This window comes from Pogona vitticeps, chromosome 4 (assembly GCF_051106095.1).
Source record: "Pogona vitticeps strain Pit_001003342236 chromosome 4, PviZW2.1, whole genome shotgun sequence".
Taxonomy (NCBI): domain Eukaryota; kingdom Metazoa; phylum Chordata; class Lepidosauria; order Squamata; family Agamidae; genus Pogona; species Pogona vitticeps.
The window spans coordinates 154,753,842-154,769,249 of NC_135786.1; the positions used below are offsets into that span (position 1 = coordinate 154,753,842).

A 15,408-nucleotide genomic window follows, 5' to 3' on the forward strand; every position below is an offset into this window, starting at 1 on the left:
GAAAGTTCTCTGGGGCACAGTGTGTCAACCACCTAATCTCAAGTAAGACTTAAAAAGGTTCTACGTAAACTGTCATCCAGTAGCCTATCTCCCTTTCCTTTCCCACTTTTAAACTGTAAACCTGAGAACAGAGACAGACTTGCCTTTTTAAATAGATGCCTAAGCAGCTCTGAGTACTTTTACAGCTGTAAAGCAAAGTAAAAATGCTATAAATAAATTAATATCCTTGTTTAAATTAAATGTGGTCATATACCACTCTTAAAATATGCCAAACATGATTTTGTACTCCTTTATGAGAAAGCCTATCAAAGCATATGTAACATACAGATTTCAAAGATACAGCATGCAATAACAAGGCTTTCATGCAATTTTTAAGGGCAAAGAGGAAATGCCAACCACATCCATGCTATTAACCCAGGGAACAGTTGACAAAAAAATAATAATGGAGAACATACTAGAACTACAAACACTTTCTCCAGACAGAGGAAATAGATGACACACACACTACCAGATGGAAGAGAGCCATCAGTAATGCAAACCAGCAGTGTGACAGAAATAAACAACATTACACAGTCAGAGATGAGAAAACAATTTCTGCTTTCTTCATCTATCTCCTAGTAATCTTTCATTCATTCAATTTACAGACCACACTATAATCAGAAAGTCTCTCGGCCTCTTTTATCTTGGCTCGGAACAGTAACACACTCCAGGGACCACAGGATAGGTAATTACAATTACAGCAACAACACCAACATGGCACTAGAAATACATAGATAAATACTACAAAGACTCAGTATAACTCACCAAGTGTGTTCCAATAAAGAAGGGCTTTAACTAGCTTTTCAGATCGACTGCTTCTCCAGAAAAAGGGCTCCATTACACAGATCCTTTCACTGACAAAGTCCTTCCTTTCACCAGCCTCTTTAGTTCCAAGTCTAGTCTTTAGTCTAGTCAGGTGGCTCGCACAGAAGGCCCTTTGGTTGACAAGACTTATTGTTTACTCACAGTGCTCTATAATTCCACTTGCAACTCGAGTCTTTGGAACTTGCATAATTCAGCTATAAGCATTAGGAACAAATGGAACTGTCTTGGAATCGCAGCTATCTCCATATCTAATTTACAGCTGTCACAGGAGCTAAGCAGAGAATACTTGACAAGGGTACCGCTTCTGGATCTCTTCCCTCTCCCCTCCCTCACAGCATTCACTTCTACAGCAATCCAGGCCAACCTAAAAACTGGCCACAGAGGGCTTCCCAGACCCACAAAGCCAGTAAGACGCCCGGGGAGCTGCAGTGGGATAGGGAGGGGAACAGTGGGAATGAAGATTCAATGCAGTTTCACTGACTTCTGCCATTCCACTGGTGAACATCTAATGCTGGATCCTACCCACAGAACAGTTCATTAAAACAGAACCTGAAAGTGGTGTGTGTTAATGAGAGGATTGACTGGCTTCAACACCACATCTTACAGATTACATATAATACAGTGGTGCCTCGCATAGCAACGATAATTGGTGCAGCAAAAATCGCTGCAAAGCGATTTCATCGCTATGAGATATTAAAAAGCCCATAGGAATGCATTGAAACCCCTTCAATGCATTCCTATGGGCTTCAGACTCACCTTTAAGCGAAAATCCTCCACATGGCGGCCATTTTCACTGTCATGTAAGCGAGGAATCCGTCCCAGAAAACAGCGGGTGGCCATTTTCGCTTTATGATGACCGGTTCCCTGCTTCGGGAACCGATCATCGCAAAGTGACCATTTCCGCACAGCTGATCGATGGTTTCAAAATGGCCACTGGGTAAACAAAATGGCCACCCGCTGTTTTCTGGGACAGATTCCTCGCTTAAAAGGCACCGAAAATGGCCATGCTATGGAGGATCTTTGCTGAACTGTGAGTTTTAAGCCCCTAAGGTAAAGGTAAAGGTTCCCCTTGACAATTTTTGTCCAGTCGTGTCCGACTCTAGGGGGCAGTGCTCATCCCCGTTTCCAAGCCATAGAGCCAGTGTTTGTCTGAAGACAATTTTCCATGGTCACATGGCCAGTGCGACTTAGACACGGAACGCTGTTACTTTCCCACCAAAGTGGCCCCTATTTATCTACTTGCATTTGATGCTTTCAAACCGCTAGGTTGGCAGGAGCTGGGACAAGCGACGGGAGCTCACTCTGTCGCGTGGATTCGATCTTACGACTGCTTGGTCTTCTGACCCTGCAGCACAGGCTTCTGCGGTTTAGCCTGCAAGGAACGCATTAATCAGGTTTTAATGCGTTTCTATGGGCTTTTAAATATCGCATAGCGATGTTTTCGTTCAACAGCAATTTGTGTGGAAAAAATTAACATCGCAATGCGAGGCACCACTGTACTGGCTAGTTCTTCTGCTTTCACATCCTCTTGAAGTTAAAGAGACTGTGGAACTTTGAGACAAATGATAAAATCAGGAGGAAGTGGAATTCTCCCAGGGCTTTTCAGTCAAATTATGGTTTCTTCTACAAGACCAAACTTGTGCTAGAAGGGAAGGATTACAACCCCATTTAACAAAAGTGTGTTTAAAAACTAGGCACCAAAACATTCCTCATTCTTTCTATAGCAACAATGAGGTGAGAACAGATCTTTCTTTTGCATCTAGAATTTTCTCTTTACAGCCAGTCACACCACTGTGATTTGCTAGCAAAAGCTACAATATATGGGCAACTTCACACAAAACAGGTGGAATAAATAACAAATATCCTTTATCCTATCTTTATATAATGTCTTACAAAAGTGCTCTTAAAATACTTTTAATCTAATCTGGTGAGGTAGAGAATTTAAAAGTCCACAAAAATCTTACCCAAGCCCATTAACTCGTCATGCATCCTTTTACACTTCTTTGACACATCTACATTCTCAAACAGGGCTGAAGGCACTGTGAGGCCTATGGCTGCCTCCCTGATCCATTTCACAAGCCACATGCCCCTTGGGACTACCCAAACTGCCACTGTTCTCCTGATAGTCAATGGCATGGAGGCCACATTTAAAAAAATAAAAATAAAAATAAAGTAACAAGGATCTCATATCTTATTTTAAAGCAAGCGAAACTACTAGGAGCAAATTGTTCTAAAAGAAAACATTGGGGTTTTATTTTAAATCAGGGGTACAGCAGCAATGTCAAAGGGTAAATCTGCTTTTCCGTTACTCTACTAAAAATAGAAGCATGGCAGACGACAGCCACTAATGCATGCAGGGTTCACAGGACCCTCCCACCCTGGTCTTCAACAGAAAAGTCAACTCAAGCTATGTTAGCAACTTCTCTGTCTGGTAGCCTATGGCAATTCTTACAGGCCACAGGAAATACATAAGAGACCATTAATAAACCCAGCATGACAAAAATCTGTACAGAGTCAAAAACCAACACATCCTTGTGATTATTTTTAGTGGTACCGCTCACCTTTGCCTTCATATTGTGTACAAGGCCCATGTGGCAGTTTTTCCCCCCTCTGTCTCTCTCTCTTTTTAAGAACAAGCCTTCTGCAATCTATCCTGTTTTGTATCTAGACAATTGGGAAGGTTGAGGCATCCTGACTGGAAACTGAGTGTCTTCTTCATATTTTCAGATATAAAGGGGAAATCCCATAGTCCTTCACTACCAACTCAGGCATCTAAGGTGTTTAACAGATTAATAACAGGTAAGACCATTTCCTCTGTTTTTATGAACTGAGCCACAAAAAGCTGCCTGAAAAATTACTGTAGCAGCTTCAGGGATGAAGGGACCAAGTAATGTTACTGTAAACACAAATCTGCACAGACAGTGCATGCCCTTCGTTACAGCAAAGCAGAGATTCTCAAAATATTGAGCTAGTGAGTCTCTGCAACTCAGATTCAATGCTTCCTTCATCTGAATGTTCACTGAGTCGAATTTAGTTGGGTTCATATGTATCAACAAGACTGCACATCCCCCACCTCTCAAACTCAAACTCAAACACACACACACACACACACAAATAAATATGAAATCGCTTTCCCTTTCCTATCAGGCTTCCACTCATTCTCGCCTCCCACTCCTGCCAGGGAGTCACCCATCTTACGTGCAGAAATGTTGACTTGTCCCACCAGTAATACATCTGAACAATTTGGCAGAGAAAAGTGAGAGCAATTTCTCAGCAAAGCGCATCAAGGGGCTCCTCATCCAAGGTGTCACAAGACAGCGGGAATTCTGCCACTCACTTTTTTGTGCTCCTTGCCTACTCAGCTAGAGATCTCAGTACCAACAAAAATTATACTGTACTCGGTCATTTTTGGTAAGTGTGAGTAAGATCCCATGAAGAAAAAAGGTGAATGACTCTAACCCTCTTTCCCATCTTAAATATTTACTTATATCACAGTAATAAAATACCCAAATAAGCTTATAATTGAGAATACTGACATACATCAACCTTCAAATCACGAAAAAAATTACCTTTATATGTTTTCCCTGTGGTGATGTAGAGAAGTGAGAGCTGGACCATAAAGAAAGCTGATCGCCGAAGAACTGATGCTTTTGAATTGTGGTGCTGGAGGAGACCCTCGAGAGTCCCCTGGACTGCAAGGAGATCAAACCTATCCATTCTAAAGGAAATCAACCCTGAGTGCTCACTGGAAGGACAGATCCTGAAGCTGAGGCTCCAAAACTTTGGCCATGTCATGAGAAGAGAAGACTCCCTGGAAAAGACCCTGATGTTGGGATAGTGTGAAGGCAAGAAGAGAAGGGGAAGACAGAGGATGAGATAATTGGACAGTGTCATCGAAGCTACGAACATGAATCTGACCAAGCTCCAGGAGGCAGTGGAAGACAGGAGGGCCTGGTATGCTCTGGTCCATGGGGTCACGAAGAGTCGGACACGACTAAACAACAACAACACTTGCAAGTCAGATGCTGAAATCCTGTTGCTTAGTGTGGTAAGTCACAACTGACTTCACAGGCCACTGAATCTGTGAGGATATTGTGTTTTCAACTCCTCCACTAGTTCCACGGACTCACTGGGCCTACTCTAGTTGCAGCTCACTATGGTAACAACAGGATTTCAGCCAATGTATCTCACAATGGTATCTGCATAAGTTAACCATTTTCTTCTGAGGAATGTGACCCTAGCTAACAGCTACTGGTTTTAAGTGCTCTGAGCTAAGGCAAAGGCATCTAAGCTAGTAGGCACACTATAGCTTTGCCCACTGCTACTGCAAGAAGTTGAAGGAACACTGCAAAAAGATTACTCAAGTATATTGTCAGCAAAGCTGGTCTATTTTAAATAAGAACCCCCTTCTTATTCAGCCCATTACAATTTCTGGCTCTCATCAGTTATATATTAATTACATTTATCCTAGATCTTTTCTCCAATGCGCTATTCCTCTTTGGTTTAAGTCATCCTGACTTTAAAAGGTTCTTAAGTCAGGATGACTGCCCAAAAGTTTTCCTTACACAGTGGGTGCATTCACATGATACAACAAACCAAGATTTTACAGGAACCTTGCCTTATTATTAAACAGTAGCCTATTGGTGCACTGTACATCAGGGGCAGAAAAACTCCAGGACTCTGGATGTCATTTTCCCAGCCTCACATAGATTCCTCCAAATGCACTGCATTTTTAGGTGCATGTAAAAAAAAGTATTTGTATTACTAGAAGTTGGAGACTAAAGCCAAATAGATTTTAAGGGTTGTTGGCAGCTAAAAGAAAGATTGGATTTAACAAAAGCATGTTCTCAAAGACCTTGATTTGGCAAGATGCTCAGCAGCTTCATCTCCTGGAACATCAAAAAGGAGGCAACAAAGTTTCTTAGACTGTTTATTTGCGACTCCAAGTCCCTCCAAGAAAGGAGTTTGGTAAGTCATTTTTGTACATGTCTCTTCACCTTATTAGGTGATAAACATGCAGTACCTAATAAGGTATTTGGAAAACACAACCTGCAGAGATAACAACCTGGCATGCAATTAGTGGGAGAGAGCTTTCAGAAGCTAAGGTGACTCTTGTTGATATTAATCAATTAGCAGAGTTCTTCCCCCCCCCCCGCCTCTGGCATTTGAGGTGAAACCCCCCTGCACTTCCAACCATCCTCCTCCTGTTTGTCCTCCTTTCTTTTGTTTGCTCTTTCTCTGACCTTTCTGCCATGTGGTCATGGAGGTAGTTTCTCCCTTATGTGGAGATTGCAACTTCCCTTTTATTCTTCTGTTTGTAACTACTTGTCACATCTGTAAGTAAAGATACATACATTCTTTCCTGCTTAAAAGTGTGATTTTAACATATAGAGTGCTAATTACTGTGAAGGGGCCGGGGCTCTGAGACATGAGCTATTCTCTTACACTTTCTCTGTGCAGTTGTTTGTGCCTGATACTCTGCTAACCAAGAGGGAATTACCCATTTCCCACAACAATCACACATCAGAAGTGGGTGGCTCAAGAACAAAAGAAATAACTGCTCTTCAGTACTCTTGATGCAAACAAGACATGTCCACTCATGTATCCTTCTACATGATGATCAGGGCCCCTGAATGAAGCCTGGATACAGATTTTAAAACTTTCTATAGGGTTCTGCTCCACTCTGCAGTTTTGGAATCATGCCATCCATCAACTGTGAAAGATTGTTAATATTGACACTGGCTGATCTTCTCTTTTCTTGCTGAGCAGGTTTTCCTGAAGTTCTATGCAGTGACCATTTAGAACCTATTATAGTTTCTGGGAGATCACAGGAATCTCAAGCTCATATTTTAATATTTAAAAAATAGATAGTATTCCTCTAAGAAATTAATATGAAAATATAAATGCAACATGTAAAGACACAGCCAGGTCACACATAAGCAAATTTAACCTTTAGCAGAAGATGTTAATTTCAGTAGGACTTATAACTTGCTTTACACTGGGATCCTTCCCCCGCCCCCCCAAAAAACCCTTTCTTAAAGTATATACATGTACATTATTAGTTCACATATTCTAAACAACTCCTGGGAGACACACATTTTGATTTACTTTGTTATTTTGTCAGTAGCTCCTCCACAGGGCATCTATGGAACAGATGATTAATCAGCTGATCAACTACAGCTTTTGCTGTTGAATGGAGAAGAGTGTTAAGGTTACAACTGCTTCTTTTGTGGTGCTGTTTCAGTTTTGGATTTGTTAATTCTAAGAACTAAAAGGATTCCCCCTCCTGCCATTCTTTGCAGTCATGAGAGGTGGGTTTTGTATGTCCTGATGTAAATTCTGACTCCTCTTTTCACTATCTCAGAAAGGCATAACATAATGCTTTGGTAATATACAGTGGTGCCTCGCTTAACGACGATAATCCATTCCAGGAAAATCGCCGTTAAGCGAAAACATCGTAAAGTGAAAATAAAACCCCCACTGAAACGCACTGAAACCCGTTCAATGCGTTACAATGGGGTAAAAACTCACCGTCCAGCAAATATCCTCCATACGGCGGCCATTTTCGCTGCCTGTATAGCGAGGAATCCGTCCCTAAACTCAGCGGAGAGCAATTTTAATCACCTGGTGGCCATTTTGAAACTGACAATCAGCTGTTAAAAAACATTGTTTTGCGAAGAATCGGTTCCCAAAGCAGGGAACGGATCATCGCAAAGCGAAATTCCCCCATTTAGACCATCGTTTTGCGATCGCAATTGCGATCGCAAAAAGATTGTTGTAAAGCGGATTCGTCGTAATTCCGGGCAATCATTAAGTGAGGCACCACTGTACACATTCATTTATTTTACAACTGAACAACCAATCAAACTGAGACAGAAAAGTTTGTCTCAACCACTTAAAAGAATCTTTAACTGGCCATTGTGGTATGGTGTTCATAAAGTTGCAGCAGAGAAAACCATGAGCCATAACCCAAACAGCATCTCCTCCATGTCCAATGACTTCTGTGGCACCCTCTTCTAATGGTTGCCCTTTAGTCTACACAGGCCTATGTTAACGTAACAGCTTTTTAATCAAGACTAAGCCAGTGGTGGGTGGGACAGTCTTGAAGAGACAAGCATTTGTGCCCTAACATTAGAGCCAGTTCATACTTTATGGTAGCAGGAGCAGCTGAAGCTGCCGCCACTGCTGCCTGTGTTTACAGGACATCCCCTGTGGGGACTCATACACTTGTTCCCAGCAACTGAAAGCCTTTGGGATTATCTCGACACCATCAAAGTCTCACCACAGGTTGCCACCTAACACAAAAAAGCAGGTGGTAACTGCAGCAGCATCTTTACAAAACAGGAACCATTATTCCTCACCCTCTGCTCAAAATCATCCCTCAGGAAAACTAGTTTCTGACTAGGGGTTTAGAGAATCTAGGGGAGACATGCAGCTAAGGCAGTAGACAAGAGATGATGGCAAAAATGTACAAAGTGGGCTTCCCTCTCATATTTTGCCAGAATTGCTTAGAGCAGTGGTTCCCAACCAGGTGTTCTTGGACTGCGACTCCCAGAAGCCTTCACCACTAACTGTGCTGGGTGGGGTTTCTGGGAGTTGCAGTCCAAGAACACCTGGGTTACACAAGGGAGGGAACCACTGGCTCAGAGGTTAGAATCTTCATTCTATGTATAATTCCTACTGGAGTGTGAATACAAATACAGCAAGCAGCACAGCAATGTGAATTGGCTCTTTTTAACTCATTAGAACAAGCCATTTGAGTCCTGAAGAGTCACGTTTCACTGCAGAAACAGAACCAAACCTACAAAGTACACATTCAACGCTGTCAACCCAAAGAGTTGTAAGCAACTTCATCAAGATTCAAAAACTTTTCATGTTGTGTTGTGATTTGTTTCAGCAAGAAAAAAAAAACAGGTGAAGCAAAATGAAACAAATTTAATAATTTTCTTTATCCCAGTCAATATATTATATAGGAGGGAAGGGACTTTGATTTGCCATTTGATGGTGAACCATGGTGCTGAGAAGCTGGAGTTGTGTACTCTGGATGCCAGAGGTTTGGCTGCCTTTAGTGTGAGAGGAATGTTGGAATTTTCAGTGGGTACAGAAAATACAAGAAATGTATATTAAACCCAGTTCCATCCTCTTGCTGACCCTCAGTATACTGAAATTCCTTTGGGCTCAGTAAATGTCCTTGTAACTCACTCAATTCAGGTTTTAAAGAAAACAAAGGCTAAGAGTGCACCACCTTCTCTGTCCCCTGATTTATAGGCCAACGTAATTGTTTTTAAAAATTCTTATCAGCCTTTCAGAACATGAAGAACTGAGTAAGATAATGTCATTTAATGGTAAGCTTTGTTTCTTTGTTTTTTCTGTTGCCCTAAGTTTGTTGCAACCATTTTAATTATTATTGTTTTTATGCTTTTTTATATTTAGAAGGTCAGTCTGAATCCGTTTTAGAATAGAGGGCATAATATTCTAAATAAAGAAATGGAAATTGAAGAAGGATGTGGCCTTGTGACTGGTACAGGATGAAACGTCTAACACTGTACATCACAGGGCAGTGTCCATGGTTCTCTTCCTTGTACAGGCCAGGAGAAACATTCAGTTGTTCAAGAATAAAATGAAATAAAATAAACAAGCTCCTTTTTATGAATGTGGGATATTGTGCTTCTGTAACCACAATTCAAAACACCAGGAAGTGGCCTGATAATTGGAAAACAATATTGTACCCGCTATGCCAGCAGGAAAAATGATGCCAAGCTTTACATAGCAAAGGGCAGCAGTCAGGATAGTCTACAGGATACTCTCTTCTGCTCACTACCATTCAGAAAGTGACATCAAGCAAAGGAAAACGCCAAAAGCTGACTTTTTTTCATCAGTTAGCTACTTTTTACCCAAATACAAAACAATTTTGACAAGTGTGAATGGTATCAGTACAATTCACACTTGTCAAAATAGTTTTGTATTTGGGTAAGAATTAGTTAACTCATGAAATGAATGGTAGCACAAGAGGGTATTCAGTAGATCATCTTGATTGCTACCATTGATGTCACTATCATTTGAGCTGCCTTTTGCTATGCAAAGTTTGGAATCTTTTTTCCTACTGGCAACACAGACATGATATTGTGCAACAATATTGGACAGTTTCCTGGCATTTTGAATCAATACTGCTGGGAAATGTTGGTGCTGATCCAGTCTCAAATGTAAAAATTTTTGTTTGGGCTTCCCCCATGTTTGGAACTGCCTTGTAGAATATTGTTTTGTCCTACTACATACTAATATAGCTGTAATATTTTGTAGCTATAATAAAACGTCTAGCAACATTGAAGCTACTGCATAATTTGAATCCATGGGTGAGAAAGCCAAAAAATTCAAAAAGTCTTTTTAAAAAACTCAGCAGATTACCATCTCATGAATATATCTTGGGAACAGGCTACACAAATTAGCATATTGCCTATCTGGATATCCAGTGCTTGGAAAACTTGCTTTTTTAGATTGCAGTTTCCAGCCAGATGCTGACTAAAAGATTCTGGAAATTATGTTCAAGTAAGTGAGGTTATTTATTTCTGAAGATACAAATAAAACTGGGATTTTTTTCTAATCATCTGCATGCTTTGAAAGGGCACCTCCCATTCTAAAAAACAATTTTCAGAGCTTGGAAGTGATTGTTTAGATGTTAACTGCTAGTAACAATCAATGCCATGAATTACTTTTATGATTTCCATTAAATCAATTATGGTCAACAAACTAGTTTTTGAATTAACATTGGCTGAAAGCCTCTTGTGTAAACAGCCAAAAAATCACCACTAGATCACTGCTTCTGGTACTGAGGGTGGCGATCCAGTGGCTATTAAAGGCTTCACTTCCACCCCCACCATCCCGAGATTCCCAGAGACTTCCTCAAGGCAAAAGGGAGCCATGGGGAACCTCGGAACCTGAAAGGAGGGGTTCAGGAAGCTTTCAATTACTGTAATTTAAATTAAATATTCCCATAGCCAGTTTATATTTGGCATCATCTGGTCTTTGCAGTATAAATGTATGCCAACAGGGTTTCAGCCAATTACATTAAACTAGCATTTCCAAGCTCTGTGAGACAAAGGCCCACTCGGGGAGCTTTGTAGAGAGGCAAAAAAGAACTAGGTCTTATCTTCTCAAAGCAGCCGTCCATGTTGCCCAAGAAGAATAAGCTGCTTCTCAAGACTGCCTAGCCACAGAGAGTTGATTCTGACACATCTGGAGAAACTACAACAAGGGAGTGCAAACAGGCAAGGGCCTGGTGCACATACAGCAATGACCATGCATGCATAACCCTTTGTTTGGTTCCTGACTCTTGGCTTTCATTATCTGCAGCTCACTTTGGAAAGGGGCTTCACAGTTCAGTTCTTTGAGAGACTGAAATCCTTGAAGAACACAATGGCTGAAATCCTGCTACTTGGTGTAGTAAGTCCCACCAACCACAGTAGGCTCACTGAATTAATGGAGATTTGGTGACTCAACTCTTCCATAAGTTCCATGGATTTAAATTGGCCTACACTACTTGCAACTTACTTTAATGCAGCAAAAGTCACAACCAGAGTAGGGCCATTTGAATCCATGGAACCTAAGGACAGGCTGACTCACCAAGTCCATATTGATTCAATGAGCCTACTCTAGTGCAACTTACTACACTAAGCAATAGGATTTCAGCTATTGTTTGTAAGTGGATAGCTGTATGTAAATGTTTGAACAGCAAACAGTACTCATTTATACAACAATAGGCAATGCAACAAATTGGCACAGGATAAAGGGAAACCAAAGAACATCCTATTCTCTGGGACTTACAAAACACATCTGTATAGTTACAGGAGAGAGTGGAAAAAGAAACACAGCATCCCTTTCTATTCCAGCCTGTCTCTGTAATTACTCTGAAACCTTCCTTAAAGTGTATTTCCAAGAAGATTTCATAAGAAATCCAACACGAAGTTAAAGGGTGATTATCTCCTTATAATTAAGCCAATCTGTACCAATTAAACTGTGTCAGCAAGGAACTGATACAAATTAATAACCCTGGTAGAAAAGCAACACCAGGAAACAGCCGATCATGATATTAGTAGCATACCACATAAACATATTTTATTTAAAACAGCTGAGTATGTGCTATGTAATTAAAATGGTCCAAATCAGGATATTAATATTAATAATACACCATATAAACATATTTCCCTTACATCGGGCATGCATGTGTTTTTGTGTACACGCACATTGTGTTAATTAACACAGCTCCCATTAATAACAATTACCCCAGATTGTAAAGCAGAGGTGAGATCTGCCTTGAAAGACTTCCAAGTATAAGACTAAAAAGAGGCATACGATATTGTCCCGAACCGTTCACATTCAAGTCAACAGACAAAGTAGCGTGAGCCTGAGAAGGGCAAGAACTGGTTGGCAGAGCTTAGCCTACCATTTGCAGGAACCACAGTACATCTTAGGGCCTCCACAAATAAAGGAAAAGCAAGACAGAGCTAGAGATCGGGAGTGAGAATTTAACGGGTTGCCTGGCAAAACGATTGACTACAAACTAGCATCAGCTTTGTGCATTGGAAAAGAAGCAAAGGGTCACCAAATCGAAGCACCAGGATTTTCTAAGTATTGAAGCTTACTGCATCATCTCCCAACCCCAGTCCCTACTCCCTGAGACTACCCAGTTACCTCGGAACTTAACTGCAATTTTCATAATAGCTGGGGCAGAAGCAGATCTTCCCCAGGAACGCTATACTGTCACAAGGCAAGCTATCCCAGTTGTAATGCAAAGTACAGTATTCAACAGTGGCTTAGTCTTAAATAGACAACAGACATTAACTTTTCAAAAGACTGGGTCCTCCTTCAGTGATATGGACCAATCCAGCTGATTACATTTTTGGACTCTTTGAATAAGCAGAGGGAGGGCTGGCTATAGTGACTGTCACAATGAGCACCTGCATTTCAAAACTTTACACTCTATCCCCGGTGCTCACTGATCAACAGCGACTAGGAACTACCTCCAAGTGAGCTTGCAGGAAGTTCTTATGGAATGGAAGAAACCGATTCTCCCTTTTGGCATGTCTTGGAGGGCAGGCTAGTAAAAAATAACAACACCAACCCCTGGCACCATGACCAACGGCCAGGAATTATGTGAATGTTAATCCAATGACATTTGGATGGCTACAGGTTTGCAACCCCTACCCAAGTAAAATACACAGCTTAGATTATGTCATTGCTATGACAGGCAGTGGACTGTGGCCCAAGGGGACACTTCACTCCACCACTATGGAATAACAGAGAGTCATGCCTCCCTCATGCACAACATGCCCTCATAATCAAGGAGCAACAGGGAACGCAACATAGCTTTCCAGCCAGTTAAAACCTTTATAGGCTGAGGATGGTTGCTTTTGGATTGTTTCCATCTCATTTTAGCCACAGTTAAGACTTCCTCAAGCCAGCCACTACAGATTCCTAAAAAGCCACTCCACTGACCCTTTAATAGGGGGGAAGCAGCCAGAGCCCTTTCCCTGCCTCACCTGTTGCAGTCATGTAGCCCTGCAGACAATGAAAAGGGGAGGGGTCCCCTTACCAGGTTCATCAGGGCTATACAGTACAGGCTTGGTAAAAAAAACCTGATACATTACATTGTTCCACTTCCCACTATGAAAATTTACATCACAATATAAATACTTAATTTCCTTCCATGAGAACTGTGACAGAACCAGCCCAAACGATTTGGCATGCCCTTTCTTGTACAAACCAAAGCCAAGCTGAAACAACTTCAATCATACCAAAACCCAGATTAGAACTGAACAAATATTATTACTATTGTAGAAAAATGTTTTGACTCCCCGATATTATGGACCCAGCATGACAAAAACAATTGCACCAGCTGTATCTCAGACTACAGATATCGCAGTAGACAAAAAAAATTTCTGGTTACTATTTTCTTCTTTGCTTTTACACTTTAAACATTTATTTTCTTTATACTACAGGTTGCAGCAAATCAGCCACTGCAGCTTCTCATTACCAGTAAGCTCAGTAGACACAACAAATTTAATTAGAACATAATATGTTACAGAATGCCTATAGGTATCCTAGATAGGCCTCAGCCTAGATGTTCACTACCTATTTGCTAGGTATTAAAAAGCAAATGAATTGGTGACCAGGGGTGTTCAGCACCCAGGTGCTGTTCAGGAGACACTTCTGAAATACATACATATCAGTTACAGTTAGGAATGGTATCACAGTTACCCAGTGCATTGCTTCTTGGGAAAGAAAGGTTCTGGATCAAAATCCCCTAAAATCTAGATATGACAAAGAGGCAGGGAACAGATTTGTATTTGAGGCACAACATGCTTTCTGTCAGGGTACAAAAAATGAAATCTGAAGAATGAAACAGGGCCACTTTCATGCTATAAGGAGAGCACTTTTGCATTGCTTTGGATTGTTTCCATCTCATTAGATGGCCCCTTTTATTCTTGCCACAGAACTTGTGAAAGTACTCCTTATGAGATTCCACCTGCCTTTCTCAAGTCTCTAGTTCAGAATACTTTGGATTTAACTACAATTTTATTTTATGGTTGTTGTGGGTTTTTTGGGCTCTTTGGCCATGTTCTGAAGATTGTTCTTCCGGACGTTTCACCAGTCTCTGTGGCCGGCATCTTCAGAGGACTGGAGTAGGAATTCTCTGCTCTGTTGCTGTTTGTTGGATAGTTGAGTATTTATAGCTGTGGGAACAGCTTTTGTCCTTTTCAGAAGATAGGGTGATGATGGTGATCAGCATGTTTTTGTTGTGGATGTATTGTTGTGATAAGGGGGAGAGATTATCTGTCACTGTGATTGATGGGTATCTTTAGTTGGTTTTTTTGTGCAATGATCCCTGGTCCTTATGGCTGGGTAGAGTTCGTTAACCTTTTGCAGGCTGTATTTTTCAGTGCTGGGAGCCAAGCCTTGTTAAGTTTTATTTATTTATTATTATTTATTTATTTATTGTATTTATACCCCGCCTATCTAGTCATTTTGACCACTCTAGGCTTTCCTCTCTTTTTTTGAAGCTCTGCTGGTGTTTATGGATTTCAATGACTTCCCTGTGTAGTCTAACATAATTTTTGCTCGAAGCCTTCGAGAATACAATTTTATTTAACTTTGCTAGTTTTTAGTCATTTTGTAAGTCTAATAGTAAATAACAAAAAGGACCGACTGCTTGTTCTATCTAGCAGTATATGGACCAGGTTTGTGGATGGCAACTTCTAGAATTCCCCAGTCATCATGGCTAATCAAAGTTGTATTCCACAAAAGTAAATTTTCCAAGCTCTGCTAAAAAAAAATTGTAGAGGCAGGTCTGTTGCAAAGGCACACAAACAGGCCCTTACTATATGTAGAAATGCCAGGCTATAATATACATTACTTAAGTCCTGCCGCCAAATGTTCGTACATGTGGCAAGTCTTTGCAGTTACCTATGGACCACCTTCTCACTCTATTCAGTAGAAAAGAACTTCATGCAAATTTGGAGCAGCAAAACAATCTGTCTTCAAAGACAA

General features: G+C 40.9%; 1 protein-coding gene across 6 annotated transcripts in view; it reads right to left on the minus strand.

The window, feature by feature from the left end:
• Positions 1 to 15,408, minus strand: part of RNF152 (ring finger protein 152) — a 54,456-nt gene that overhangs the window by 27,949 nt on the left and 11,099 nt on the right. For 2 of the 6 annotated variants that reach the window (XR_013545154.1, XR_013545153.1), the window contains exon 3: positions 7,396 to 7,458. The exons of 3 other annotated variants lie outside the window; for them this stretch is intronic. The gene's annotated coding sequence lies outside the window, so the exon portion shown is untranslated. Of the gene's footprint in view, positions 1 to 4,433; positions 4,688 to 7,395; positions 7,459 to 15,408 lie in introns of those variants that run through there. One more of the 6 variants, XM_020786695.3, reaches the window with a different exon arrangement.